Below are 27902 nucleotides of genomic sequence, written 5' to 3'. Positions count from 1 at the left end.
ACTTGAAGTGCCATAACCTACAGCGCTACAGACCAAGAGCTGGAAAGTGGAATTAGGCTGGATAGCTCTTCTTTGGCTGGCGCAGACATAATGGACTGAATGGCTTCCTTCTATGATTCTATGAATTTAAAATAAACCTTCTCTTCAAATATCTATCATTAGTTCACAATACAATAGTGACACAGGGCGCGCTCTCTTGCCCCTGGTAGAATAACGATTATGGTTTTCTTCCGTATTTGCAGTTGGTTACACTATTTGCCCAAGTTCCTGGATTGTTTCAAATGTCAAAAATATATGTTGAGGATTAATCACATGACCAGTCATTTTTATTTTCATGATCAGTGCCAGAATATTCATTGACATTTGGGATATTTTTATGGTGTTTATAAGCCCTTTTGTTGGATGTTATTAAGTTTTAAACACAATTGTAAATGCGTGTTGTAACTTTCTTTGCAAAGCCAGGGTTGTAAATTTTTGGTACATCTATCTGTGAAAGTTTGAGTTCTAAATCTGGGAAGTCAATCAGTTGTTTCAATGTTTTAATTAAGTCCTAATTCGAGTAAACAGGTATGTAACCGCGTTCTTCAGCTCCTCTCTGAATTTAGTCTGGGTCACGGCGTAAATACATGTGTTGGTGCAGCAACTCAGGCGCTGGAGCATGCGGCCGGTTTGCTATAAAATAAACACCGGATCATAGGGACCTTTATAATAATAATATGCATTTGTGATTCTCAAAAATAGGAAATATAGAACACCCGTCATCCACAGGATTACCAAACTTCCAGATATAGCGAAGAGTAAAACGATGGATTTCCTTCTGTTCTTCATCTCAGGGTCACTATCTTTCTCACCATGCTGTGAGCCCGGAGTCTCCTGCGAACTCTGCTCGTCCCTAAAATGTGTCTGACAGTCAGAACATTGAGCAGCAGAATCAAAGTGAATGGAAGCAATGGGGTGAAAATACGATGGGGCCAAACAGTGGCCACCCAAAGGAGGAAAAATAACTTGGCTTTATGCTGCAATCCCAAAGCCTGCAATCCCACGATATGTTGTTGATTATATACTGAGGTCCAAATACAAAGTACCAGGGAATACATTTTAACAAGCTCAGCACAAGCACAGTCACTATGATCATGGCTGCCATTTCCTTGGTGCAATATCTTGTTTTCAGCTTTTGGGAACAAACAGCCACAAATCGATCAAAGGTTAACCATTTGGAAGTGTCTGTGGCCATGTTAAGCAGCATGATGATGATACAACACACAGGAGTGATGTCCAGGAAAGAACCTCGGAAATAAATATAACTAATCCGGTACAATATCACATCAAAGATCACCGCCAGTAGATCTGCCCCCGCCATCGCCACCAGGTAGCGGCTGATGCACTGGGAGAGGCCGCACTTTCCACGGGACAGGATCACCAATGCCACCAAGTTCACGGTAAAAAAAAAAGTATAGAAATTGGTGATCAGGATTGGAGCAAAACCAACAGTCTGATGGGAGTGTTCCAGGGGTTCACGTTCGACATTCTCACAGGTACAACAGTGCTGCTCACTCCCGTAAGTGGCCTGAGCATCTTATGTTCAGAAGTGTGTCTGCTGCCAAATATCTAATTACACAGGGTGAAACACCAGTGGTCAATTTTCCCAGCCCCGAGGAGGCGGGACAGTTGGGGAAAAAAAAATTTTAAATCGCAAAATTGAGGGCGGGTTCAGAACCTGCCTCCAACCCACCTCCGCACAATTTTGCCGGAGGCGGGGTTCATGAGTGCAATTCGGTCCCACCTCTATCAGTCAGGAGAGGGAGTTAAGACCCTTAAATAGTCATTAAGGGCCTCTATAATCCTTTTGACAGGCCTTTGTTATTTTGCCAGCTAATCCTGGGGGGTTGACAAGTGGGTGGCCTCCTCACAGCTGCAGCTTCACCATTAAAATGGAGCTTTCATCAGGGATCAGTTGCAGGTGGTAGAACTTTTGTTCCACAGGTCTTTCAGCACATTTAGCAGGCCTACAGAAATCAGAGGTGCTGCAGCTTCTATTGGCTCAATTTTGCCAGGCCTGAGGAGGTGGGATTGGAGGCGTGGGAGTTGTTAAAATCGCCAAAAATGGCGTGCAGGCCCGATCCCGCCTCCATCCCGCCTCCGAGCAATTTTCCCAAATGCGTGTTTTCTGACCCCCTTTCCATCCCACCTCCAAGGAGGCGAGATAGGCCCTTAAGGACCACTTAATAGCCTCTATAATCCCATTTTGAGAGGCCGTTCCGATTTTTAGTCATTCCCCCCATCCCTCACGCCTCCTCTGGAACACGCCAGGTAATGCTGGCAGCATCACAAGTGGATTGCTTACGAACAACTGCAGCTCTACCATTACAAAGGAGTTTTCACCAATGATCATTTGCAGATGGCAGAACTTGTTGTCTCAGGTCTGGGGGATCTTTTAGCAGGCATACTCAGTGTTGTGGAAGTTTGGAGCCTGACACCCATCTCCAGTGTGACCTCCTGGGAAACCCCTCTCCACCCCCCCCACCCTTGACTAAGCACTTCCTCAACCGAGGCATATACCAGAAGCATGGCGACCATTTAATTCCTTTCCTCCTGGACATCAGATTCGGATGAAGACCAGCCGCAGCAGCAGCAGAACCATGAGCAACAGCAGCACCAACAGCAGGAGCATCAACAGGAGCGCCAAGCTGCTAGTCACCCACCTGAGGCTGCACAGGCCAGAAGTCACCAGGGCGCGACCATATTGCTGCCGGGGATGCAAGGGATGCACTCCTGTTGGTCACATTTGCTTAGCCTGTACAATCAAACACTTTTGCCTCGCACCTTCTTACTAGAGCATCGACAATGGACAAGAACCTGCGGATTCCTATCACTCTGACCACCATACTGACAATTGCAAGTCGCTCTAAGCCCTCAATGTGGAAGTCCCATTTGCGAAATGACACAGGCCACAACTTCAACAGTTTGCCATTAAAATTTTTTATCACAACAAACAACTGGTAGCATTTCAAAAATAAACACATGATACCCAAGTGACTACCCTTGTGACTATTTGTGCAGCATCTTCCTCTTACGCGTGCTCCTACGTGGTGCTTTCCCTGTGGCTTCAGCAGATGTGGAGGCCCCTTGCTCACTTTCTTGCTGCTCCTGTCTTGACACCTTTGGCAGGCGCCCTCTGGGATTGTGAACCTGTGAGGGCTCGGCAACAGTCTGCTGCTCCTGCGGCTGCGCAGGGGTTGAGACGCCGATCTCAGTTGGGTGGGGACTCTGACCGAGGACTCTGCAGTGGCATGGTCGTGTGAGCGCTTGGAGAGGAGCCACCACTTCCTTGTTGTCCGCCACCAACATCCCTCTCATGGGTCAGCCCCACTACTGAGCTAGCAAGTGGCTGGACAGCACCTTGCTGCACTGCAGGGGGTCCATGAGGACCCATTTCTGCACTGGAAGTCCTACTCCAGAGAACTTGCATGAAGGTCTGGTTTGTTTGCTCAATAGCTGACCATCGCTCCTCAAGAGATGTCAGTCTATTCTGAACAATGACCATGCTTTCCATTCCCTGGCGACTAAGCTCCTCCATGGACGTAGCCATCCTCTTCTCTACGGTAGCCAGCCTTACCACGGAGGTAGACATCCTTTCCAAGGAGGTTGCCATCCATTCCGTGGTGATGCGTTCATGCGTCAACGCCTCCACAAAGGCTCTGCTCATGTTAGCGATGGACTCCTCCATTCGCTCCACACTCGCAGCGACCCTGGAGACAAAACCTGCCAGAGGCTCCTGCACCTGTTCCTGGAGTTCCAACACTGCTCTCCTTCTGGATGGACCTGGAGGCACATGGTCGACATGCAGTGGAGCCGAGCTGGGAGCGTCCTCTCCACTGCGACGAGGACTCTCCATTGCTGTCCCTGTCTCCACCATCTGCTGATGCTCACTTGTGAGCTGCGATACACCAGGTGACACCTCTACTCTATGTCCCGAAGGTCCCACCGAGGTGTGAGTGTCTGCGCTGGTGCTGGGTGCGCTTAATTCTGCTGACGGAGCGCCCTCAGGAGGTTGCAGCTTCCTCTGAGGAGTCTGGCAGCTCAGGCTCTTCCTCCTGGACAGTGGGGATGGGGGCTCTCGATGGTCCTGTGGGGGAGTAAAGGAAAGAGTTAGAGATGTGAGGTAAAGGTTACATGCACATTGAATTGTGCAGATGATCATAAGTCAATCTGTTAGAGCATCAGAATCATTATCAGTCACTCATGCAATGTCAATGAGAGATATGTTAAACTATTCTGTCACCAGCATGCTGTGATGCGCCCGCCTGTCCATCCCCCACTTGGGAATCCTCCTCGACCCCGGCAATTTCCAGGGCTGCCTCCTCCGAGGTGGTGAGCTGGGCTACTGAGTGTGGCCCTCCTCCTGTCCTCGCTCTTTCCCTCTTATTGTGGGCTCTCTTTTCCTGCAATGAGGGACACAAGTAGAGTTTGAGTGAGAATGAAGGAGTGAGTGTAGAGATTCCATAGCATAGATGCTTAGAAGGAAAGAAAGGGCCGTCCCGGTGTGTTGTCAGTTGTTGTCATTGCATCACAGTGATAGGGAGTGTGAGGGCTGCATGGTCGAATAGTTAGGTGAATGTGACCATAGAGAGAGAGGGAATGGGTAAGGGTGCAGGGGTGTCAGTGTCAAGTGGGATGTGGAGGAAGAGGTTGGCAAAGCAGAGTGCTGGTGAGGAGTGGTGATGGGGATGAGATTGAGGGTGATGAGAAAGTCATACTCACTTTTCCTGTGCGCAGAAGGTCATGAAACCTCTTCCTGCACTGCAGCCAGGTTCTGCGGCACAGAGATGGCATTGACCTCCTGGGTCACTTGCAGCCACACAGCTTTAGTGTGGTGGCTTTTTTCTCCGCGGAAGGGAAGAGCACCTCCTTATTTGATCTTGCTCCCTGCACCAGAACTTGAAGGGAGGGCTCATCAAAGCGAGGTGCACACTTTTGCTTGCTGGTGGACATATTTGCTGAATGAAGCGATCACAACAATGGGCATAAAGTTTGCAGTCTCTAGAAGAAGCAAGGCTGCTTGCAGGCCTTAAATCCAGCAGCATTGATGACATAATCGGAGGTGACTTTCAGGATGGAAAGACTAATTGGGCCAGGGGTTCCCACACGCTGGAAATCAATTGCCCAATTAGGGGAAAATCCCACTTTTTCAGCACTTCAATTAGGAGTTGGGGTCCTGACACGATTTCCACCTGACACGCCCCCAGCCCGCCCCAATGGCAAAATCCAGCCTTATCTCTCAACTGTGGGACCTCCTTGGAAGACCCTCTCCCCGCTTGGACTAAGCGTTCCCCCAACGGAGGTATATGCCAGCAGCATGGGAATCATTTATTTCCTTTCATCATGGACCTCAGATTCGGATGAGCAGCAGCCACGGCAGCAGTAGAACCAGGCAGCTCAGCAGCTACAGCAGCAGAAGTGCCAACCTCCTGCTCACCCACCTGATGCTGCACAGGGCAGAAGGCGCCAGTGCATGGAAGCATATCGCCGCAGGAGATACCCCCCTCTCAGGGTTTACAGACATGTTGAGGTAGCTCATCCTCTGAGTGAGCAGCAGTGCCAAAAGAGACTTGAGACTTTCGCGAGAGGTTGTCGCAGACATCTGTGCACTGCTGCACCAACACCTGGAGCCCAGAGAAGCGGGTGGACACCCCTTATCAGTGGCTGTCAAAAGTCACCACCGCACTCAACTTTTTTGCCTCAGGCTCCTTCCAGGGATCATTAGCAGACATCAGCGGCATCTCCCAGTCGGTCGCCCACAGTTGCATCATGCAGGTTACCGATGCCCTTTTTGCAAAGGCACACAATTACATCCACCTCAAGGGATCAAGCAAGTATAACCGCCCATTCAGTTGGCTTTGCAAATATGGCAGGCTAGCCAATGGTGCAGGGCATCATAAACTGCACACGTGGCCCTTAGGGCACCTCATCACAACCCAGCTATCTTTGTCAACCGCAAGGGCTTCCACTCCCTCAACGTACAACTGGTGTGTAACCACAAGGAGGAGATTTTGTATGTTTGCGCCAAGTTCTGTGGTAGTTGCCATGACACGTTCATCCTGCGGAACTCTAGTGTTCCTCTGCTCTTCAATCCGCCAAACCAACTTAACGGATGGCTCCTTGGTGACAAGGGCTACCCCCTGAAGAAGTGGCTAATGATGCTGATCAGGAGGCCAGCTAACGAGGCTGAGGAGTGCTACAACACCAGCCACATTTCGACTAGGTCCATCATCGAGCAAACCATTGGCTCGCTGAAGATGCGATTCCGATGCCTTGACAGATCAGGTGAAGCCCTGCAGTATTCAGCAGCCAGGGTCTCCAGAATGGTCGTGGTCTGCTGTGCACTGCACAACATGGCACAGCGTCGTGGCTTGCAGCTTCCAGATGAGCAAGTGGATCAGTTCATAGCCTCCTCAGATGAGGAGGAGGAGGAGGAGGACCGAGCGGTGGCGTATCTACCAGCAGCAGCAGCATGTGAGCACATGGCTGCCCGTGATGCAAGGGATGCACTCATCCTGGCCAGATTTGCATAGGTTGCCCATTGTGGCACATGTGCTTGGCTCCTTAACACGACAGACAATGGACCTGACTCTCTGGACTTCCATTCTGACCACCAACATGACCATGCAAGTGTTGCAGAGCCTGCAATGTGGAGCTGCCTAAGCCGAAATAACAGATGCCATCACCTAATTTTAAAATATTCACACAGGGATGGCATTTCATCAATAAACAGAAACAATCACCCAATCTGCAGTGATATACCTATCAATTCCTCCAATAAAAGGCGAAGAGTTACGAAGGTGACTAAAGGTTTTTATTGACTAAATAACAGAGCCCACTCTCGTGGGTGATCCGATCCAAGCAGGAGGAATACCAGCCAGTCGCTCACCTTTATACCTGGCCTGGTGGGTGGAGCCAAGGCGGAGTCGGCAGTGGTCATCCCAGGTATAGCAGTGTGGCAAGAGGCGACCTCGTACCGTGATACAATAGTGGTCAGTGATACAGTTATAACGAACAGTGGTGAACAGTGCTAACTACTAACAGTGATACGATAGTGAACGTGGTTTACCACATTCACCCCTTGTTTAGAATTAAGTCCGGCGGGGTGAAGTGTACTACCAATTCTGGTAGGTCAGTCTGTCCGGAGGCTTCGTAAGCCTCTCCGATCGCCGCAGCGGTGGTGTTGCCTTATCCGGTGCTGGTGCCTTATCCGGTGTTGATGCTGGTGTTTGCGTGGTCGGCGAGGGCTCATGGGGTTCCGGCATGCCGTCTACCTGGGCTGAGGTTGGGGGGGGTGGTGGCGGTGTTTCCGGATCGGCTGAGGGTGCGAGGTCTCGTAGGGAGACAGTGTCCTCCCGCCCGTCTGGGTACGCCACGTAGGCGTACTGGGGGTTGGCGTGCAGGAGGTTCACCCTCTCGACCAGGGGGTCCGTTTTATGGGCCCTCACGTGTTTCCGCAGCCAGACCGGCCCCAGGGCGGTCAGCCAGGTTGGTAGAGTGGTTCCCGTAGTCGACTTCCTGGGGAAACCGAACATTCGTTCATGGGGGGTGGTGTTAGTGGCCGTGCAAAGTAATGACCGGATGGAGTGCAGCGCTGTCGGGAGGACTTCTTGCCAGCGGGAGGTTGGGAGGCCCTTAGACTTTAAGGCTAAGAGGACGGCCTTCCATACCGTCGCGTTCTCTCTTTCCACCTGACCGTTACCTCTGGGGTTGTAGCTGGTGGTCCTGCTTGCTGCAATACCTCTCTCTAGGAGGTATTGCCGGAGTTCCTCGCTCATGAAGGAGGAGCCCCGGTCGCTGTGTATATAGTTCGGGAACCCGAACAAGGCGAAGAGGGCATTCAGGCACTTAATGACCGTGCTACTGGTCATGTCGGGGCAGGGGAAGGCAAAGGGGAAACGGGAGTACTCATCAACGATGTTGAGGAAGTACACATTACGGTCAGAGGACGGGAGGAGCCCCTTAAAGTCGATGCTCAGGCGCTCGAAGGGGCGGGTGGCCTTGGTCAGGCATGCTCGGTCCGGCCTATAGAAGTGCGGTTTGCACTCCGCACAGGTCTGGCAGTTCCTGGTCATGGTCCTGACCTCCTCGATGGAGTAGGTCAGGTTGCGGGCCTTAATGAAATGGTAGAGTCTGGTGACTCCGGGGTGGCAGAGCTGGTCGTGGAGGGTCTGAAGCCTATCGATATGCGCGCTGGCGCATGTCATTCGTGAAAGGGCATCAGGGGATTCGTTCAGCTTGCCTGGCCGGTACAAGATCTCATAATCGTAGGTGGAGAGCTCGATTCTCCATCTCAAAATCTTGTCATTCTTGATTTTGCCCTTCAGCTTGTTATTAAACATGAAAGCCACCGAACGCTGGTCGGTGAGGAGGGTAAATCGTTTGCCTGCCAGGTAGTGCCTCCAGCGCCGTACTGCCTCCACGATCGCCTGGGCCTCTTTCTCGACCGACGAATGTCGGATCTCGGGGCCCTGTAGGGTCCTTGAGAAGAAGGCCACTGGCCTCCCCTCCTGGTTTAGGGTGGCGGCTAAGGCGAAGTCGGATGCGTCGCTCTCCACCTGGAAGGGGATGGACTCGTCCACTGCGTGCATCGTGGCCTTGGCTATGTCTCCCTTAATGAGGGAGAAGGCCGCGCACGCCTCCTCCGTGAGGGGGAAGGAAGTGGCTTTCAGGAGGGGTCTGGCTTTGTCCGCGTAATTGGGTACCCATTGGGCATAGTAGGCGAAAAGCCCCAGGGTTCTCCTAAGTGCTTTAGGGCAGTGGGGGAGGGGTAGCTCCATGAGGGGGCGCATTCTTTCTGGGTCGGGGCCGATGATTCCGTTCTCCACTACGCAGCCGAGGATGGCAAGGCGCGTGGTGTTAAACACGCATTTCTCCTTATTGTAGGTGAGGTTCAGCCGTTGGGCCATACGGAGGAATTTCTCCAGATTCGCGTCATGTTCCTGCCGGTCGCAGCCGCAGATAGTGACGTTATCTAGGTAGGGGAATGTAGCCTGCAGTTCGTTCTGTTCAACCATCTGGTCCATCTCCCTTTGGAAGACCGAGACCCCATTAGTGACACCGAAGGGGACCCTAAGGAAGTGGTATAGGCGCCCATTCGCCTTGAAGGCGGTATACTGGCGGTCCTCAGGGTGGATAGGGAGTTGGTGGTAGGCCGACTTCAGGTCGATGGTCGAGAATACTTTATACTGTGCAATCTGGTTGACCATGTCAGATATGCGGGGGAGGGGGGATGCGTCCAGCTGGGTATATCTGTTTATGGTCTGGCTGTAGTCGATGACCAGGCGGTTTTTATCGCCGGTCTTTACGACTACGACCTGGGCACGCCAGGGGCTGCTGCTCCCCTCGATAATGCCCTCTTTCAGGAGGCGCCGCACCTCAGAGCTAATGAAGGCTCTGTCCCCGGCGCTATACCGCCTGCTCTTGGTAGCGACGGGTTTGCAGTCAGGGGTAAGGTTAGCAACCAGAGAGGGTGGCGGGACCTTGAGGGTGGAGAGGCTGCAGGTGTTACGCGGTGGGCGGTTTAACGTTTGCTGGTTGTTGACTGTGAGTGGGGGGAGGGGTCCACCGTATGCTAGGGTTACGCTTTGGAGGTGGGATTGGAAGTCCAGCCCTAGTAGGACGGCAGCGCAGAGATGGGGGAGGACGAGGAGTTTAAAGTTGTTATACTCCGTGCCCTTAACCGACAGGGTCACGACACAGTAGCCGCTGATGTCCGTGGCGTGGGACCTCGATGCCATCGAGATTCGGCTGCGCGTTGGTAGGACAGAGAGGGAGTAGTGGCTCACCGTGTCTGGGTGGATGAAGCTCTCCGTGCTTCCGCTGTCGAACAGGCAGGTCGTGGCGTGGCCGTTCACTTTGATGTCCATCATTGACTTGGACAGATGGTGCGGGCGGGCTTGGTCCAGGGTGACGGAAGCTAGTGTGTAGCTGAGCGAGTCGTTGTCATCTGCGGGCGAGGCGGTCGGGCGTGGTGAGTAAAATGGCGTCTCCCACGAGGTAGGGCAAAATGACGGAGAAGATGGCTGCCCCCGTAGCTCACATGAGGCACTATTGGGGTCGGTTGCCTTAATCAAAGATGGCCGCCCCCATGACTCATGTGTGGGGATGCTGGCCTCAGTTGCCCTAAACGAAGATGGCCGCCCCCATAGTTCGCATGCGGCACTGCTGGCCTCTGAGGATCCGCTCCTACAGGCCTTGGAGAAGTGGCCTTTCTTCAGGCAGGTTTTGCATATGGAGTTCTTGGCTGGGCAGCGCGACCTCGGGTGCTTCTCCTGGCCACAAAAAAAACAGCCGGCGGCCCGATCGCGGATGCCCGATGTCGGGGCCGGTGCCGGGGGTGGCGGGGCCGGTCGGGTCCGGGACGCCGACGCAGAGGTAGGTCCCGGGGGCGGCGCTGGGAAGGGTGCTGTGGTAGGGGTCGGGCCCGAGTCCCAGGGTCGCGAGCAGTACCTGGTGAATGCTTCCTGATCTTGGTGGGCCACTTCCAGGGAGATAGCGAGGGCTTCAGCTTTTTCCATGCTGAGGTCTTTAGCTTCCAGCAGTCTTTGCCGTGAGTACTCGGACCGTAGGCCTTTCAGGAATGCGTCGCGGATATTATCTTCAGTATTTTCGGCTGCCGACACCGATTTAAAGTCACAGTTCCTGGCGAGTGCATATAGCGCCTGTGAGAATTCGGCTACTGATTCTCCTGGCTGTTGCGGCCGTGATCTTAGGAGGTGCCTAGCGTACATGTAGTTTACCGGGGTCCGGTACTTCTGTTTCAGCAGGTTGATGGCGGTCTCGTAGGTAGTCATGTCCTCGATGAGAGTGTATACTCTCGGGCTCAGTTGTGCCTGCAGGACACTTAGTTTGGATGCCTGAGGGACGCTGGATTCTCTCAGGTATGATTCGAAGCAGACCAGCCAGTGTTTAAAGTCTGCGGCTGAGTTTGCTGCTCGTGGGTTCAGGTCCAGGTACGGCGGTCTGAGGGCTCGCAGCCAAGCTGGCTGGTGTGGCTGTGCTCCTGGGAGCTGCGCTGGTGGCTCCTCCGCCGGTTGTGACTCGTTGTCGGACATCATTAAATTTAGTCAATAAAATTGATATACCTATCAATTCCTCCAATAAAAGGCGAAGAGTTACGAAGGTGACGAAAGGTTTTTATTGACTAAATAACAGAGCCCACTCTCGTGGGTGATCCGATCCAAGCAGGAGGAATACCAGCCAGTCGCTCACCTTTATACCTGGCCTGGTGGGTGGAGCCAAGGCGGAGTCGGCAGTGGTCATCCCAGGTATAGCAGTGTGGCAAGAGGTGACCTCGTACCGTGATACAATAGTGGTCAGTGATACAGTTATAACGAACAGTGGTGAACAGTGCTAACTACTAACAGTGATACGATAGTGAACGTGGTTTACCACATGCAGGTTATATCCTTTGCCAGCTGGACCCCCACAGCCTTGGTTTCTTTGGGAGGCCTCTTCCTCCCAGATGAGGGGAAGAGCAATTCAATTCAATTCAATTCAAATCGCTTTATTGGCATGACAAGTTACATCTTATGTTGCCAAAGCATCGAAAAACATTTATGTTTGTACACAAAAATACAGATCTATCCATACAGTGTATAAACAGATATATCCCTGAGTGTATAAATATACTTTCATATAATTTATATATACTCTTTTCTTATATTTAGTGGTTGTCCCTCTGTTTATGGCAAGCTGTAACATAGTGTGCCGCTAGTGTTACACAATTTCTCTCTTCCCCTAGTAGGTATGGGAGTTTTTGGTCGTCATTCAAATTTCTGAATTCCGGGCATATTTTTGTGAATTTTGGGTAGACATTCTCCCTTATGCCCTGATATTTTCTACAAGCTGTGAGGAAGTGCATCTCTGTCTCCACTACTCCCTGACTGCAGTGAGAGCATATCCTGTCTTCTCTTGGCAGCCTGGTCTGCCTGTGTCTACCTTTTTCGATCACCAGGCTATGTTCACTAAGTCTGTACATCGTCAAGGTTTCTCTCAGTTTGCTATCCTTTACCATGGCCAGGTAATCAGCCATGTTGTATTGTCTGTTTAGGGCCAAGTAGCAATTGAGTTTGCTTTGGGTTTTTGTTGTTTCTGCCCAATATGACAGATATTTTTCCTTTTGCTTAGCGACGATTGTGTTGGGTCGAATTCTTTGTGTTACACTGTCACTGTCCTGGAGCTGGTTATTGTTAGTAGTGTTAGTAGTTACTTCACTGAGTCCCAGGACTAGTTGACTGAGGGTACTCTTCTTTATGGTCCTCTCTTGGCATTTCAGGGCTTCATAATGATAGCATTGGGGGTTGCTCATTTCTAGGTGTTTCCAGAATTTGGTGGCTCTTTTTTGGATAGTGATTATTAATGGATATTGGCCTAGTTCTGCCCTGCATGCATTGTTTACGGTTTTCCTTTGAGTCCGGAGGATACTTTTACAGAATTCTGCATGTAGGATCTCAATTGGGTGTTTGTCCCATTTTGCAAATTCTTGTTGTGTTAGCGGTCCCCATACCTCACTGCCATAGAGTGCAATTGGTTCAATTACTGATTTGAAAATTTTGAGCCAAATGCTAATTGGGATTTCTATTTGGATTGATTTTTTAATGGCATAGAAAGCCCTTCTTGCTTTCTCTTTCAGTTCATTCACAGCCAGTTTGAAATTTCCCGCAGAACTGATTTTTAAGCCCAAGTATGTGTAGTTAGTGGTTTGTTCAATTTTGGTTGTTCCTAGTGTGAAATTTATTTTGGGTCCCTGATGTCTGGATCTTTGCTGGAACACAAAGACTTTGGTTTTTTGGGGCTTTATTGTCAGGGCCCAAGTCTGGCAGTACGACTCCAGCAGATCCAGGTTCTGCTGTAGACCCTCCTTAGTTGGTGACAGCAGAACCAGGTCATCTGCATAGAGGAGGAATTTAACCTTGGATTCGTATAGGGTGAGGCCGGGTGCTGTCGATTGTTCAAGTAGTTTTGCCAATTCATTTATGTAAATATTAAAGAGTGTCGGTGAGATTGGCGAGCCCTGCGTCACCCCCCGCCCCTGTGGGAAGTATTTTGTTTGTTTGTCTCCAATTTTAACTGCACATTTGTTGTTTGTATACATTGATTTAATTACATCATATGTTTTTCCCCCTACCCCGCTTTCGATAAGTTTCAGGAATAAACCGTCGTGCCAGATGGAATCGAAAGCCTTCTGGAAATCTATAAAGCATGCGTAGATTTTGCTTTTGTTTTGATGAACGTGTTTGTCGATTAGGGTCTGTAGGGTGAAGATATGATCTGATGTTCTATAGTTTGGCAGGAATCCAATTTGGCTTTTACTCAAGACATTGTGCTCCTCAAGGAAGTTTATAAGTCTTTTGTTTATGATACTACAGAATACCTTCCCCAGGTTACTACTTTGCCTCGGTATTTACCAGGGAGACTGACAAGGTGGACATGACATTAGAAAAGATCAAAAAAGATAGCACCTCCCTGCTAGCTCTCGCCCCCTCAACCAGCATACCCAGTGCCTCATCCGAGATTCTCAGGGAGGCCTTTGCCTTGGAGCTGGCCATTCTTCAAGGAGATAAAAGTTTGGAGGTGGTGTACCATCGACCAAAAACCAGCAGAATGAGCTAAGGCAGCAAGCAGCCCTTAAATGAAGCTGGATGAGTGACGTCAGCAGAGGCGAGTTTCAGTCCCAAAAGACTAATTGGCCCAGGGAACCCACACCTCTGAAATGAACTGGCCAATTAGGGGAAAATCACAAATTTTTCTCACCCGACAGTGGAGGCAGGTTTGGAACCCACCCAAACCAAAACCCGCCTCCAATGGAAAAATCGCCCCCCTGGACTCAATGTGATCTGGATGTTGTATCTTTCACCCGTGTCTCTGAACTGTGCTTCTACAGACACAAATATAGGGATAGGGCCACTAAGGGATGCACAAGATAAACTCACAGGTAATGACAACAAAATGGCAGAAATATTGAATAACTACTTTGCCTCGGTATTTACCAGGGAGACTGACAAGGTGGACATGACATTAGAAAAGATCAAAAAAGATAACATTTAAGATAGAAAGGTGGGAAAAATAATCAAACTTGGAGAGGATAAATATATGCATCAGCACATATTAAGAGGTTAGGGAAGAGATAGCAAAGGCGCTATTGCATATATGAATTCATTTCAGAAAATGGGAATAGTGCCAGAGGACTGGTGGACAGCTAATGTGATTCCTATATTTATAAAAGGGAGATAGAACAAATCCAAGGAACTATGGGCCAATAGATTAATGTCGGTGGCAGGAAAGATAATGGAATCTTGACTCAAAGAAGCAACAGAAAAACATCTAGAAACTGAAAATATAATAAAGAGTAGTCTGCACGGATTTCAAAAGGGATGGTCATGCAGGCAGTGGTGGCTGGGTGGGGGGGGGGCACGGGGGGAGGTGACAGGAAGTGAAGTTGGGCAGCTGAGAGTCGCAAGCAAGTCTGTGGTGGGGGGTGGGGAGGCGGTAGGGAGCAGTGACCAGCAGCAGAGGCCTGGAGTTTTAACATGAAGCCAGGCTCCACATTCCCCATCACTCCGGCCCAGTGACACTCCCAATCACTCCGGCCGCTCCACATCCCCATCACTCCCCATTGGAATGCATGAGAGATGGTTTCCTGGATCGGTATGTGGAGGAACCAACCAGGGAACAGGCTATTCTGGACCTGGTATTGTGTAATGAGAAAGGGCTAATCAATAATCTTGTGGTAAAAGGGCCTTTAGGGACAAGCGACCATAATATGATTGAATTTTAAATTAAGTTTGAGAGTGATGTAGTCCAATCTGAAACTAAGGTCTTCAATCTAAACAGAGGAAACTATAAGGGTATGAAGGACAAGTTGGCCATGGTAGATTGGGAGACTACACATAAGCTATGAAGGTGGACATACAATGGCTAACATTCAAGGAAATAATGTATAATTTACAACAAACATATATTCCTCTAGGGCATAAAAACCCAAATAGAAAAAAGTGATCCAACCATGGCTAACAAAAGAAATGAAAGCTAGTATTAAGTCAAAGGAGGAAGCTTATAAAGTTGCCAGAAAAAGCGGTCAGCCTGAGGATTAGGGTCTTTTTAGAAATCAGCAAAGGGGGACCAAGAAATTGATAAAGAAAGGGAAAATGGAATATGAGCACAAACTAGCAAAAAATATAAAAACGGTCTTTTTCAGGATGGCAGGCGGTGACTAGTGGGGTACCGCAAGGATCGGTGCTTGGGCCCCAGCTATTCACAATCTATATCAATGATTTGGATGAGGGGACTAAATGTAACATTTCCAAATTTGCTGATGATACAAAGCTAGATGGCAGTTGCGAAGAGGACGTGAAGAGGCTTCAAGGGGATCGCGACAGGCTCAGTGAGTGGGCAAGAACATGGCAGATGGAATATAATGTGGATAAATGTGAAGTTATCCACTTTGGTGGAAAAAACAGAAAGGCAGAGTATTTCCTAAATGGTGAATGATTGGGGAATACAGATGCTCAAAGGGACCTGGGTGTCCTTGTACATGAGTCACAGAAAGTGAATGTGCAGGTGCAGCAAGCCATTAGGAAGGCAAATGTTATGCTGGCCTTCATTACAAGAGGATGTGTGTACAGGAGTAAAGAAGTCTTACTCCAATTATATAGGGCCTTGGTGAGACCACACCTGGAGTACTGTGTACAATTTTGGTCTGCTTACCTAAAGAAGGATATAGTTGCCATAGAGGGAGTGCAACAAAGGTTCACGAGATTGATTCCTGGGATGGTGGGACTGTCGTATGAGAAGAGATTGTGTAAACTAGGCCTGTATTCTCTTGAATTCAGAAGAATGAGAGGGGATCTCATTGAAGCATACAAAATTATTACAGGGCTTGATAGGGTGGATGCTGGGAGGATGTTGCCTTTGGCTGGGGAGTCTAGAACCAGGGGCCACAGCCTCAGGATAAAGGGTAGGCCATTCAGGACTGAGATGAGAAGAAATTTCTTCACACACGCATGGTGGTGAATCTTTGGAATTCTCTACCCCAGAGGGCTGTGGAGGCTCAGTCATTGGGTATATTCAAAACAGAAGTCGATAGATTTCTGACTAGTAAGGGCATCAAGGGATATGGGAATAAGGCCGGTGAATGGATTTGAGGCAGAAGATCAGCCATGATCTCATTGAATGGCAGAGCAGGCTCGAAGGGCCAAATGGCCGACTCCTGCACCTATTTCTTATGTTCACAATTTATATTAACGATTTAGAGTTTGGAATCAAAAACACAATTTCTTTATGTTCTTATGTTCTTATTCCCAATCACTCCGGCCCCTCCACATTCCCCATCACTCCGGCCCCTCCACATTCCCCATCACTCTGGCTCCTCCACATTCCGTATCACTCCGGCCCAGTCACATTCCCAATCACTCCGGCCCAGTCACATTCCCAATCACTCCGGCCCAGTCACATTCCCCATCACTCCGGCCCCTCCACATTCCCCATCACTCCAGCCCCTCCACATTCCCCATCACGCTGGCCCCTCCCAGCTCCACTTTCAGGTTAGTATATCATTTTGTTCTTACCTTTTGGGTAGCTTTAAGGACCATTGATTTGGCTGCTTTGCTCAGTCACAATCCAATTATGCAAAAGGTCCTGAAACAGGCAAAGGCCCCCAATTTATACAAACAATGGGCCCAATGTGTGTTTCAGGCAGGCGCCCTGGATCCTTAACCAATACGGTGTGCTGTGTACACCTGGCATGGGCCACACACCATATTGGGCCCTTCAGCACCCGAGAACTCATTTTTAGTGTGGAAGCAAGTCATCTTCGGTTCCGAGGGACAGCTCAAGAAGAGAAGATGCGTTGGTATGATGACACAGCCTTGCTTGACCCTGGTCCGTTCGTGAATTGGGGCTGTGGTGGATCCATTGGTCAGATCACAGCTTGCATGTCATCGTGAAGCAGGCGGAGGATGGTGATAAACTTTTGAGGGCAGCCGAATTTGAGGAGGACACTCCATAATCCCTCATGGTTGACTGTGTCGAAGGCCTTTGCGAGGTCAAAGGAGGCCATGTAGAGCGGTTGGTGCTGTTCCCTGCATTTCTCTTGTAGTTGACGCGTGGTGAAGATCATGTCCATTGTGCCCCTTAGTGGGCGGAATCCGCATTGCGACTCTGGGAGGAGCTCTTCAGCCACTGGGAGAAGGTGATTGAGGAGGATTCTTGCAATGACTTTCCCTGTGGCAGACAGCAGGGAAACTCCTCTCATTACCACAATCGGACTAGTCACCTTTCTTGAAGATGGTCACAATTATGGCATCTCAGAGATCCTCTGGCATGCTCTCCTCCTTCCAAATAAATGTAAGAAGTCACACAACACCAGGTTATAGTCCAACAGTTTTATTTGAAATCACAAGCTTTCGGAGCGCTGCTCCTTCGTCAGGTGAAGTGGAGAGATGCCTATAGACACAGATTATATAGTCAGAGAATAATGCCAGATGATTACAGGTAATCTTTCCAACTGCCATTTATCACACCTCGGCAGAGAGATAATCACAGCAATCAAAGGTGTGAATGGTGTCCAAACAGGTCAGTCAGGAAAACATTACATCAAAGAACAATGAGGTGGGGTCACAAGGGGTAAAATGTTGCAGATGCAAGGGTCTGTATGAAAAACAAAAAACAGACAAAAAACATTTTCTTTGCTGGAAATCACAGCAGGTCCGGCTGCATCTGTATAGAGAGAACAAGCCAACGATGACTCAAGTCTGGATGACCCTACATCAGGTGGGGTTACATGTAGCGCGACATGAACCCAAGATCCCAGTTGAGGCCATCCTCATGAGTGCGGAACTTGGCTATCAGTTTCTGCTCTACGATTTTGCGTTGTCGTGTGTCTCGAAGGCCGCCTTGGAGAATGCTTACCCGAAGATCAGAGGCTGAATGTCCATGACTGCTGAAGTGTTCCCCGACTGGGAGGGAACACTCCTGCCTGGCGATTGTTGCGCGGTGGACCATCCCCCACTTGGGAATCTTCCTCCACTCCCACGATCTCCAGGATTGCCTCCTCCCAGGTGGTGAGCTGGGCTACGGAGGGTGGCCCTCCTCCTGTCCTCGCTCTTTCCTTCTTATTGTGAGCTCTCTTTTCCTGCAATGAGGGAGACAAGTGGAGTTGGAGTGAGAATGAAGGAGTGAGTGTAGAGAATCCATAGCATAGATGCTTAGAAGGAAACAAAGATGGAGTGAGGTGGCCCTCCCTGTGTGTTGTAAGTTGTAATTGCATCACAGTGATAGGGAGTGTGAGGGCTGCATAGTTGAATAGTTAGGTGAACGTGACCATAGAGAGAGAGGGAATGGGTAAGGGTGCATGGATGTCAGTGTCAAGTGGGATTTGGAGGAAGAGATTGCTAAAGCTGAGTGCTGGTGAGGAGAGGCAATGGGGATCAGATTGAGGGTGATGGGAAATTCATACTCACTTTTGTAGTGTATGTACCCGTCTACCTTTAAGGGAACTATTGAATGTAACCGTTCACCTTTAAGAGAACTACTTTAGGTGTGGCACTATTTGTTTGGCTTCTGTATACTGTAATACCGATAGTGACCACACCAGTATATAAGTGTTGTGGCAGGATTGCTGGGGCAGATTCGCCCGGACCTTCGAATAGTAAAGGCCTGTTTTGTTTGTTACTTCTGAAGTCTGTGTATTTATTAACTGCACAACCCACAGACTTTACAGTGGCGACGAGTCCGATCGTACCCTGCGGCAAGATTACCAAAGCAAGAAGAGCGTCGAAGAGAGGCAACCGCCCTCGTCGTGCTGCTGGAAGAAAACACAAGGCTGCAGCAGGAGAAAGGTGGAAGACTTTAGCAACAAAAGCTTCCTTTAGCAACAGGCACTGACTACCCATCTACCACGGTGCGGAGTGAGCCGATCAGCAGGGAACAAGGCGGCCGAAGAGACTGTGAGTAGGGGAAGGTGTAGAAGTATCCGGAGGATAAGGGCAGAGCACGCGACCTCGGTCGAGGGGGAGCTGTGCCGGCCAAAAGTCGGGTCCAACGGCGTCGGGTGACAGCCGGACCGCGATCGGCGGGAAAAATTCGGGCAGCGACCGCAGCCACGAAGCGCTGAGCCTGCGAGTAGGCGCGGGAAGAGAAATCCAGCCGCAGCCGGGGAGGGAAACACCGGTCTGCGAGAGGGCTGGGGAGGCGAACGGGAACCGTGCGGGTGAGAGCCGGGTGCGGAGAGAGAGACTGCGAGGAGCCAGTCCAGCGGCTGAGCTGTTCTCCACCAACGGGGTACTCAGAGCCGGCAAAACCGAACGTGCGGGAGTGGGTGAGAGACACAGCCGAAAACGGGGTGAGAGACTGCGCGGGAGCCAGTCCAGCGGCTGAACTGTTCTCCACCAACGGGGTACCCAGGGCCGGTAGCACCGAACGTGCGGGTGAGAGAGCGACAGAGCCGGGGACGGAGAGAGAGACTGCGCGAGAGCCAGTCCAGCGGCTGAACTGTCCTCCGTTAACGGGGTGTACCCAGCACCGGTAGAGCCATGCGGGCGGGAGGAAAAGACATAGCCGAGTAAGGGGAGCTGTGCGGAAGCCAGCCAGTGGCTGAACCTGTCCGCTGTGGGGGAAGTGTACCCCTTCCACCGGGAAGAAACGCGGGAAGCCGCCATTAGGCGGAGAAGACGCCAGAAGCAGGAAACCGCCATTGAAGTGGGCGGGGCGAGAAAGGAAGAGCGGGAAACCGCCATTTTCGCGGGAAAACCGCCATCTTGATTGACATACCGCCATTGAAGCGGACGGGGAGAGAAGGAAAGAGCGGGAAACCGCCGATTTCGCAGGAAAACCGCCATCTTAGAAACAAACAAATAAATAAGAATACTTAAAGAAATACTGGTGCTGCTCCCAAGGGAAGAAAAATGCCTAAGCGAGGGAATATTAACGACTTTAATTCTGAAATAGAAGACTGGGCCACGTACGTGGAACGCATCGAGATCTATTGTGAAGCCAACAAAATAGAGGAAGACGACAAGGCGATAACATTGTTAAACTCGATGGGCGCAAAGACATACGGGCTCTTGAAGGATTTACTAGCACCAGCTAAATCGGCGGATCAGTCTTTCGAAGAGATTGTGGTTGTTCTGAAGGACCACTTGAACCCCACACCGTTGATGTTGGCTGAACGATTCAAATTCTATGCAAGAACGCAACGGAAAGACGAAAACAACGCAGAATACTTGGTCGAACTGCGTAGGCTAGCGAAATACTGCCAGTTCGGAGGGAATCTGACAGAGGCACTGCGAGACAAGTTCGTAGGCGGATTGTCCAAGGAAGGGACGCAAAAGCGCCTACTAGAAGAGAATGACCTTACACTTGACAGGGCTGTCCTTATAGCCGCATCACACGAAGCCGCAGCGAAAGGAACGGCGGAAATGCAACTAAAGGCGACGGCGCTCGGGGTGGACCAAATTACCTCGAGTACAACAAAATGCTATCGTTGTGGGAAGACGACACACGACCAGAATCAATGCTGGTTTAAGAACCAAGAATGTAGGAAATGTGGCAAACTGGGTCACATCGCTAAGGTATGCCGGTCAGGGAAGAAGACCAACAACCAAAGGAAGCCATCACAAGAAAAGTACAACAAGGTATACAAGGGGGCTGAGAAGAGTTCAGACGAACAGAATCCAGACTCAGATCCAAACGGCCAGGAGCTGGGTAGTCTGAGTATCCACCATGTGAGTAAGGAAGCTGACCTACAAACTATCTGGGTCATGCTAAAAATAGCTGGAGTCCAAGTGAAAATGGAGTTGGACACTGGATCAGCTGTATCAGTCATAAATCGAGGGGATTACCACCAGCTATTCTCACACATACCCTTAAGAGATACCAAGTTCGTATTGCAGACATACACGGGGCATAAAGTATACCCCATGGGAAAAATAAGAGTCAAGGTGAGAGATAGGGGTAAAGAACACCCAAGAATGAACTTGTATGTACTACATGAGGGAGGACCACCACTTCTAGGACGGGAGTGGATCAAGAAAATAGACATGGAATGGCACTACCAACAAGCAATGACGAGTGAGGACTCGGTGCAGACAAGCAGCTCAGACTCTGAGCCGGAAGACGATAAGTCCAGCCCACGTATGAAAAACAAGGTTAACATGAACTCACTGACTAAGGTTGGAAAAACGATGGTGTGCATAAAGACAGAGAATTCTGAGTCTGTTCAAGTCACAGACATATGCATTACGGAGGAACACCGAGCTCGAACTCAACGTTATTTCAAAGTACGACAACAATTCGAACAATTAAGTTACCGTCTCGTACAGGAGATGAAAACAATGAAAAAGTTCTATGACACCGAATGGGAGAGTCTGGAAAGACAACAGAACCTGCTGGCTCAAGCAGAGAGCGACCATAGAGCCATCGTGACCAATTACCGATCACACCTCCCTTATGATGTTCAGGAGTTAGAATATTTGCATGATCTAGAGATACAGCATAAAGGCAAACCACGCTACACTGAGGATTTTGTTCTGCAATTGGAGACGGAGCTAGTGCAGGCAAGGTTAAGAGAAGTTGAATCGCAGTGTGCACTTAAAGAGATGCAGAAAAAAATCTTGGACATGGAAAAGAGAAACGCTTCTTTACCTGATGTGAATAATGTGGCCATGTTGCAAGAGGAGCTTATCACTCAGTTAAATGAAAATAAAGGGAAAATGACTGAGATAGACTGCAAGAATAAAGAAGATTTGATGGCAGTGAGACTTCAAGAGGCAGATGGCATAGCAGCCTTGGCTGAACTCCAACAGGAAATTGCGAAAGAAGCAAATGAAGAGGAATCTTCAGGAAGCCGGGATTTTATTCCAGTTCTTCTCTACGACTCCTTACAAGCAGAGTGTGAGAAGTGGAAAGAACAGTATGAACAGGCCCAGGCTACAATTCTGGAGGGGATTAACTTGGCAACCTCCGAAAAGCTAGTTTCAGTAGAAGCATATGAACAACTAAAGGTTGAACATGAGCAAGAAGTCCAAAGGCTGCAGGAAATTCTTGATGAGCTCAAGGCCAAGACAGACTCATCGGTAGAAGTTCCATCCATAGATGAAAATTTAGCGGTGAAAGACATGGCAGAACATGAAAGACAAGATGTCCAAGAACTCATAAAAATATTGGAGGAAACCCAAGACAAATATGAGGCGGCAATGACCGAGGTTCAACGACTTGAAGAGCAGAGTCAACTGGGAATCCTTTCAGTGGAAGGAAAGGAAACTGTAAGAAACACAGAGACTGTAAGAATGGGCTCTGAACATGAGCTTGGGAGCATCAAGGCACAACTTCTTCGAGCGCTTGAAACCAAAGTACAAGAGGAAAGGAAGGTGAAAGCATTGGAGGGAAAGGTGGATGAAATGGTGAAGACTCTGATCCACAGAGTCCCTGCGGAAGAGTTAACGGTCAGCCAACTCCTTCACATGCTGAGAGACAAGACTCCACAATGGGAACACGAGCTTCAATCTGCAAAGGGAAGGAATTCGGAGCTCCCAAAAGTTACAGAAATAACTGAGGTGGCAACACAGATTTTGTGTTGCAGTTTACTCTATGAAGAGTTTGTTGAATCACGTCAATATGAACAGAAGAATGTTGAAACAGCTGCTTCAGTAGAAGGATTAAATAGCCTGATACCGCAATCCCCGGTGGAAGGGAAGGTATTGAACTCACAAATGAGGTCAGTAGTGAAGGAATGGCAGACAACCCAGGAAGAGCGGGATGAATATGAATGCATGAAGAAGTCTTTTCAAGAAAGATGTCTAGGGAAGGAACCACCGTCAGCTAACGTCCAGACAGGTGAGGAGGAAGAAGAAGGCTCTCTCGCTGGCCTAACTCAGGACGAACCCGAATATTACCATGACCTATTGAGTGACACTGAATATTACGAGGATGTGGTCTGCCCAGCTTGTGATGAAAACTCCCAAAGTGCTGAAATCCGGAGGAAGCACTTAAGGTCTAAGGAACATAGAGAGTTGGTGGCGCTACAGCTGGCAGCCGAGAAAGGAGCTCCGAGAGTTTCAAAAAGGCAGAAAAGAAAAAGAAGAAGCAGAAGATAATAACTGTCTAAAATATTAGCACTTCTACCATCGCAGGCGGAACACTACGAAAGGAGCTAAATTAGTTGAAAAACTGGAAAATGTCAAGACAGCCAGTTGGTTGTAAAAGTCCGCACTGCTGGTTCAACAGGACGAAAGTTCAAGCTGTTACGTCAAGAAAAAGGCTATGGAGGAGTCACGCTAGCCAGGTGAACCGGCTACACCAAAGAAATGTTGTTCGGAACGAGTCAAGATCAGAGACTGAATCTATGAACTGTTTCCGCAGAGACTGAACCTGTGAACTGTTCCCACCGAGATTATCTCTGTAAATTGTTTTATATGACATTGACTCCACCGAGATTATATCTGTAATTGTTTATAGGAAGTTGAAGATATGTATGTTTAACGGAGACTCTGTAAGTAATAAGCTAAAAAGGGAGGATTGTAGTGTATGTACCCGTCTACCTTTAAGGGAGCTATTGAATGTAACCATTCACCTTTAAGAGAACTACTTTAGGTGTGGCACTATTTGTTTGGCTTCTGTATACTGTAATACCGATAGTGACCACACCAGTATATAAGTGTTGTGGCAGGATTGCTGGGGCAGATTCGCCCGGACCTTCGAATAGTAAAGACCTGTTTTGTTTGTTACTTCTGAAGCCTGTGTATTTATTAACTGCACAACCCACAGACTTTACAACTTTTCCAGTGCGCAGGTCACAAAACCTCTTCCTGCACTGAAGCCAGGTTCTGCGGGTTATTCACAAAGTTGACCTCCTGGGCCACCTGGATTCACACAGCCTTGGTTTGCTGGGGAGGATTCTTCCTCCCTGAAGGGAAAAGCACCTCTATGTGCTCTTGCTCCCTCTACTAAAGCCTGCAGAGCAACATTATCAAAGCGGGGTGCAGACTTAGGTCTCTGGCTGGCCATTCTTCCTGCAGGTGCCTCTAACATGCAAGGGCAAAAGCTTGGCAGTCTGCAGAAGAAGCAAGGCTTGTTGCTGCTGCATTTAAGGTCTGCAATGATGACGTCATCAGAGGCGACTTTCAGACTGGAAAAACTCATTAGCCATGGGTTCCCACATGTTGGAACTCAATTGGCCAATTAAGTTAAAATGGCATCATTTTCCCACATCGATTTAGAATCGGGTGGCTAACACGAAATGCGGATTACACGACCCCAGCATCAAAATCCAGCCCAGTATCTCTGCCATTGATTACATATACTAATTGCATGCCTGTACGAGATTGGTATCGCACCCGCACACAGGGATTGCTGGCATCAGTTGGATTTGAAGGGTTGAGAGTTAGCCGAGGTTGGGTTGTCTCCTCTGGTGCCCCAGTTGGTTGCAACACCACCTGATTCAGGTTTAAATTGGATGTCAGAAGGCCCAATGATGGCTTCAGCTTTTATCTGATTCAGTCGGGTAGCAGTCAGGAAAAGAACATATTTTGTTAAACTGCAACAGTTGAGTTTATTTTACGGCAAATGGAATAAATAATAGAAAATGTTTCAAGAACCTGGTTGTATCAAACCAACTCTACAGCCAATTTTCTACAGTGTTCACTTGTTATGCAATGCAGGGAATGAACACTTTGTAATGCACAAGTATCAGCTCTCAGCCCAGTTCAAACACCATGGACTGGATTTTTCCAACCTCGGCGGGTCCGGGGAGGGCGATGTCCATGGCGTGTGGGGACCCCGCATTTGTGTCAATCCTGGCCTCCAACAAGATATTCTGTTGATGGGACTTGTTAAGCTCGCCCTGCGAGGTTCCTGGCCAATTAATAGGAAGCGGGTCTGATGATGTCATTTGATGACACATCATCAGCCGGTTTCCTTAAAGGGGCCATGTCCACAATCATTTTGACAGGTGTGCTATCAGTGTTCTGCAACATTGAGGTGCTGCTAACACTGACAAGCACTGCACAAAGGTGCACGGCTGCACCCAGGCTCTCCCATTATATGCTTATGGAGGGAGTCATAGCACACAGGGAGGTTCTCTTCCCTTCCAATGGGCAGAAGACACCTCCCCAGGAAACCAACGCAGCCTGGTTGCACATTGCACAGGAGGGCACAAGCAGGGATGTCGTCAGGAGGACCTGGCTGCAGTGGTGCAAACTTTTCAATGATCTCAGTAGATCACAAAATATTACTGCAAACTTCATCCTGCTGTGCCACTCATCATATCCCCATCACACTGCCTTCCCTACCCTAGTCCTGCACATCCTTACTCACACCAACTTACCTTGCACCTCTACCCATCCCTCTCTATCTACATTATCACTTCCCCATCTCACTAGCCACCCTTCATACTCACCTTCATCCGTGTCCAATCATACCAACTAACAGCACACAAGGGTAGGCAGTTGGGTGTTGTGGTGATTATTTCCTATGTTTAATAAGAAGTATTGTGATTGGTGAATGGGGTGGTTGTTCTCTGTATTAGTAAGAAGGATTGGGATTACGGAAACATGGTTGCAGGGTGAGCAGGGCTGGGAGCTTAACATACAGGGGTATTCAGTATTTAGGAAGGATCGACAAAAAAGAAAGGGAGGAGGGGTAGCATTGCTAGTAAAAGAGGGGATAAATGCAATTGAAAGGAAGGATATTAACTCAGTTAATACAGAATCTATATGGGTGGAGCTAAGAAATAGCGAGGGGCGAAAAACATTAATAGGAGTGGTATATAGGCCTCCAAATAGTAAAATAGAGGTTAGGGAGGGCATCACGAGGGAAATTAGAGAAGCGTGCAATAAGAGCACAGCTGTCATCATAGGTGACTTTAACTTACATATAGATTGGACTAGCCTAATCAGTAAAAATAATGAGGAGGAGGAATTCCTTGAGTGTTTAAGGGATGGTTATCTGGATCAATATGTCGAGGAACCAACTCGGGAACAGGCTATATTGGACTGGGTACTGTGCAATGAGAAGGGACTAATCAGTAATCTTGTTGTACGGGGACCCTTGGGTCAGAGCGATCATAACATGATCGATTTCTCACTCGAAATGGAGAGCGAAGAAATTGACTCAGAGACTAAGGTCCTGAATTTAAACAAGGGGAATTATGATGCCATGAGACGGGAACTGAGTAGGTCTGATTGGACAACGTTCCTGAGAGGACTGGAGGTAGATAAACAATGGCAAACATTTAAAGATAGAATGACAAAATTGCAAAAATTGTTTATACCAATCTGGCATAAAAGGAAATCTAAAAAGGTGACTCAACCGTGGATAACAGGGGAAATTAGAGACAGCATAAAATCCAAAGATAGGGCGTATAAAATAGCCAAAAAAAGCGCCAGAGCGGAAGATTGGGAACAGTTTAAGATAGAGCAACGGAAGGCAAAGGGCATGATCAAGAGGGGCAAAATAGCTTACGAAAACAAGCTGGCGGAAAATATAAAAACTAACTCCAAAAGCTTTTATAAATATATCAAAAGGAAAAGACTGGTGAAAACCAAAGTTGGTCCATTGCAGTCAGATACGGGGGAATATATAATGGGAAATAAGGAAATGGCAGATCAACTAAATGCATACTTTGGGTCAGTCTTTACGAAGGAAGACACAAAAAACCTCCCTGGGATATCGGGAAAAATAGGGACATTGGCAAAGGAGGAACTGACGCAAATCAATATCTCTAAGGATATGGTGTTAAGGAAGCTAAAGGGATTGAAGGTGGACAAATCCCCAGGGCCTGATAACATGCATCCTAGGGTACTGAAGGAGGTGGCCCTAGAGATAGCGGATGCACTAAGGATGATTTTTCAGAATTCATTAGACTCGGGAACAGTGCCGATGGATTGGAGGGTAGCTAACGTTACCCCACTATTCAAAAAGGGGGGTAGGGAAAAAGCAGGTAATTACAGACCTGTAAGCCTTACATCAGTTGTGGGCAAAATGCTGGAGTCCATCATTAAGGATGAAATAGCGGAGCACTTAGCAAATGGGGACAGGATAGGACAGAGTCAACATGGATTTACAAAGGGTAAATCGTGCTTGACTAATCTATTGGAATTTTTTGAGGGAGTAACTGGTAGAATAGATGGGGGAGAGCCAGTAGATGTGGTGTACCTGGACTTCCAAAAGGCCTTCGATAAGGTCCCACATAAAAGATTAGCATGGAAAATTGAGGCTCATGGGATAAAGGGGAAAGTTTTGGCGTGGATAGGGAACTGGCTGTCAGATAGAAAACAGAGAGTTGGAATAAACGGCTCATTTTCTGAATGGCAGGCAGTAACAAGTGGGGTACCACAGGGATCTGTCCTGGGCCCCCAGCTGTTCACAATTTACATTAATGACCTGGATCAGGGAGTCGGATGCAGCATTTCCAAATTTGCAGACGACACTAAACTAGGAGGTGGGGTGGGCTCAGAGGAAGAGACCAGGAAGCTCCAGAGCGATTTGGACAGACTGGGCGATTGGGCGGATAAATGGCAGATGCACTATAATGTGGACAAGTGCGAAGTTATCCACCTTGGGTGCAGGAACGGGAGGGCAAATTATTATTTAAATGGCAATAGATTGGGAGAGGGGGAAGTACAGAGAGACCTGGGTGTTCTTGTACACCAGTCACTGAAGGCGAGCATGCAGGTGCAACAGGCGGTCAAGAAGGCAAACGGTATGCTGGCCTTCATAGCAAAAGGGTTAGAATACAGGAACAGGGATACCTTGCTGCAGCTGTACAGGGCACTGGTGAGACCACACCTCGAGTACTGTGTACAGTTTTGGTCGCCTCATCTGAGGAAGGATGTTCTTGCCATGGAGGGGGTGCAGCGGCGATT

At 48.8% G+C, this 27902-nt stretch overlaps 1 pseudogene; it reads right to left on the bottom strand.

Moving 5' to 3' along the window:
* Positions 1-543: 543 nt before the first annotated feature.
* LOC147113225 (putative G protein-coupled receptor 139) overlaps positions 544-27902 on the bottom strand; it is a 36665-nt pseudogene continuing 9306 nt past the window's right edge.

Source organism: Somniosus microcephalus, chromosome 8, assembly GCF_052327205.1.
Source record: "Somniosus microcephalus isolate GS21.2 chromosome 8, FLI_Smic_1.0, whole genome shotgun sequence".
In the NCBI taxonomy this organism is placed as follows: Eukaryota; Metazoa; Chordata; class Chondrichthyes; order Squaliformes; family Somniosidae; genus Somniosus; species Somniosus microcephalus.
This window is presented reverse-complemented; position numbering and strand designations above follow the sequence as displayed.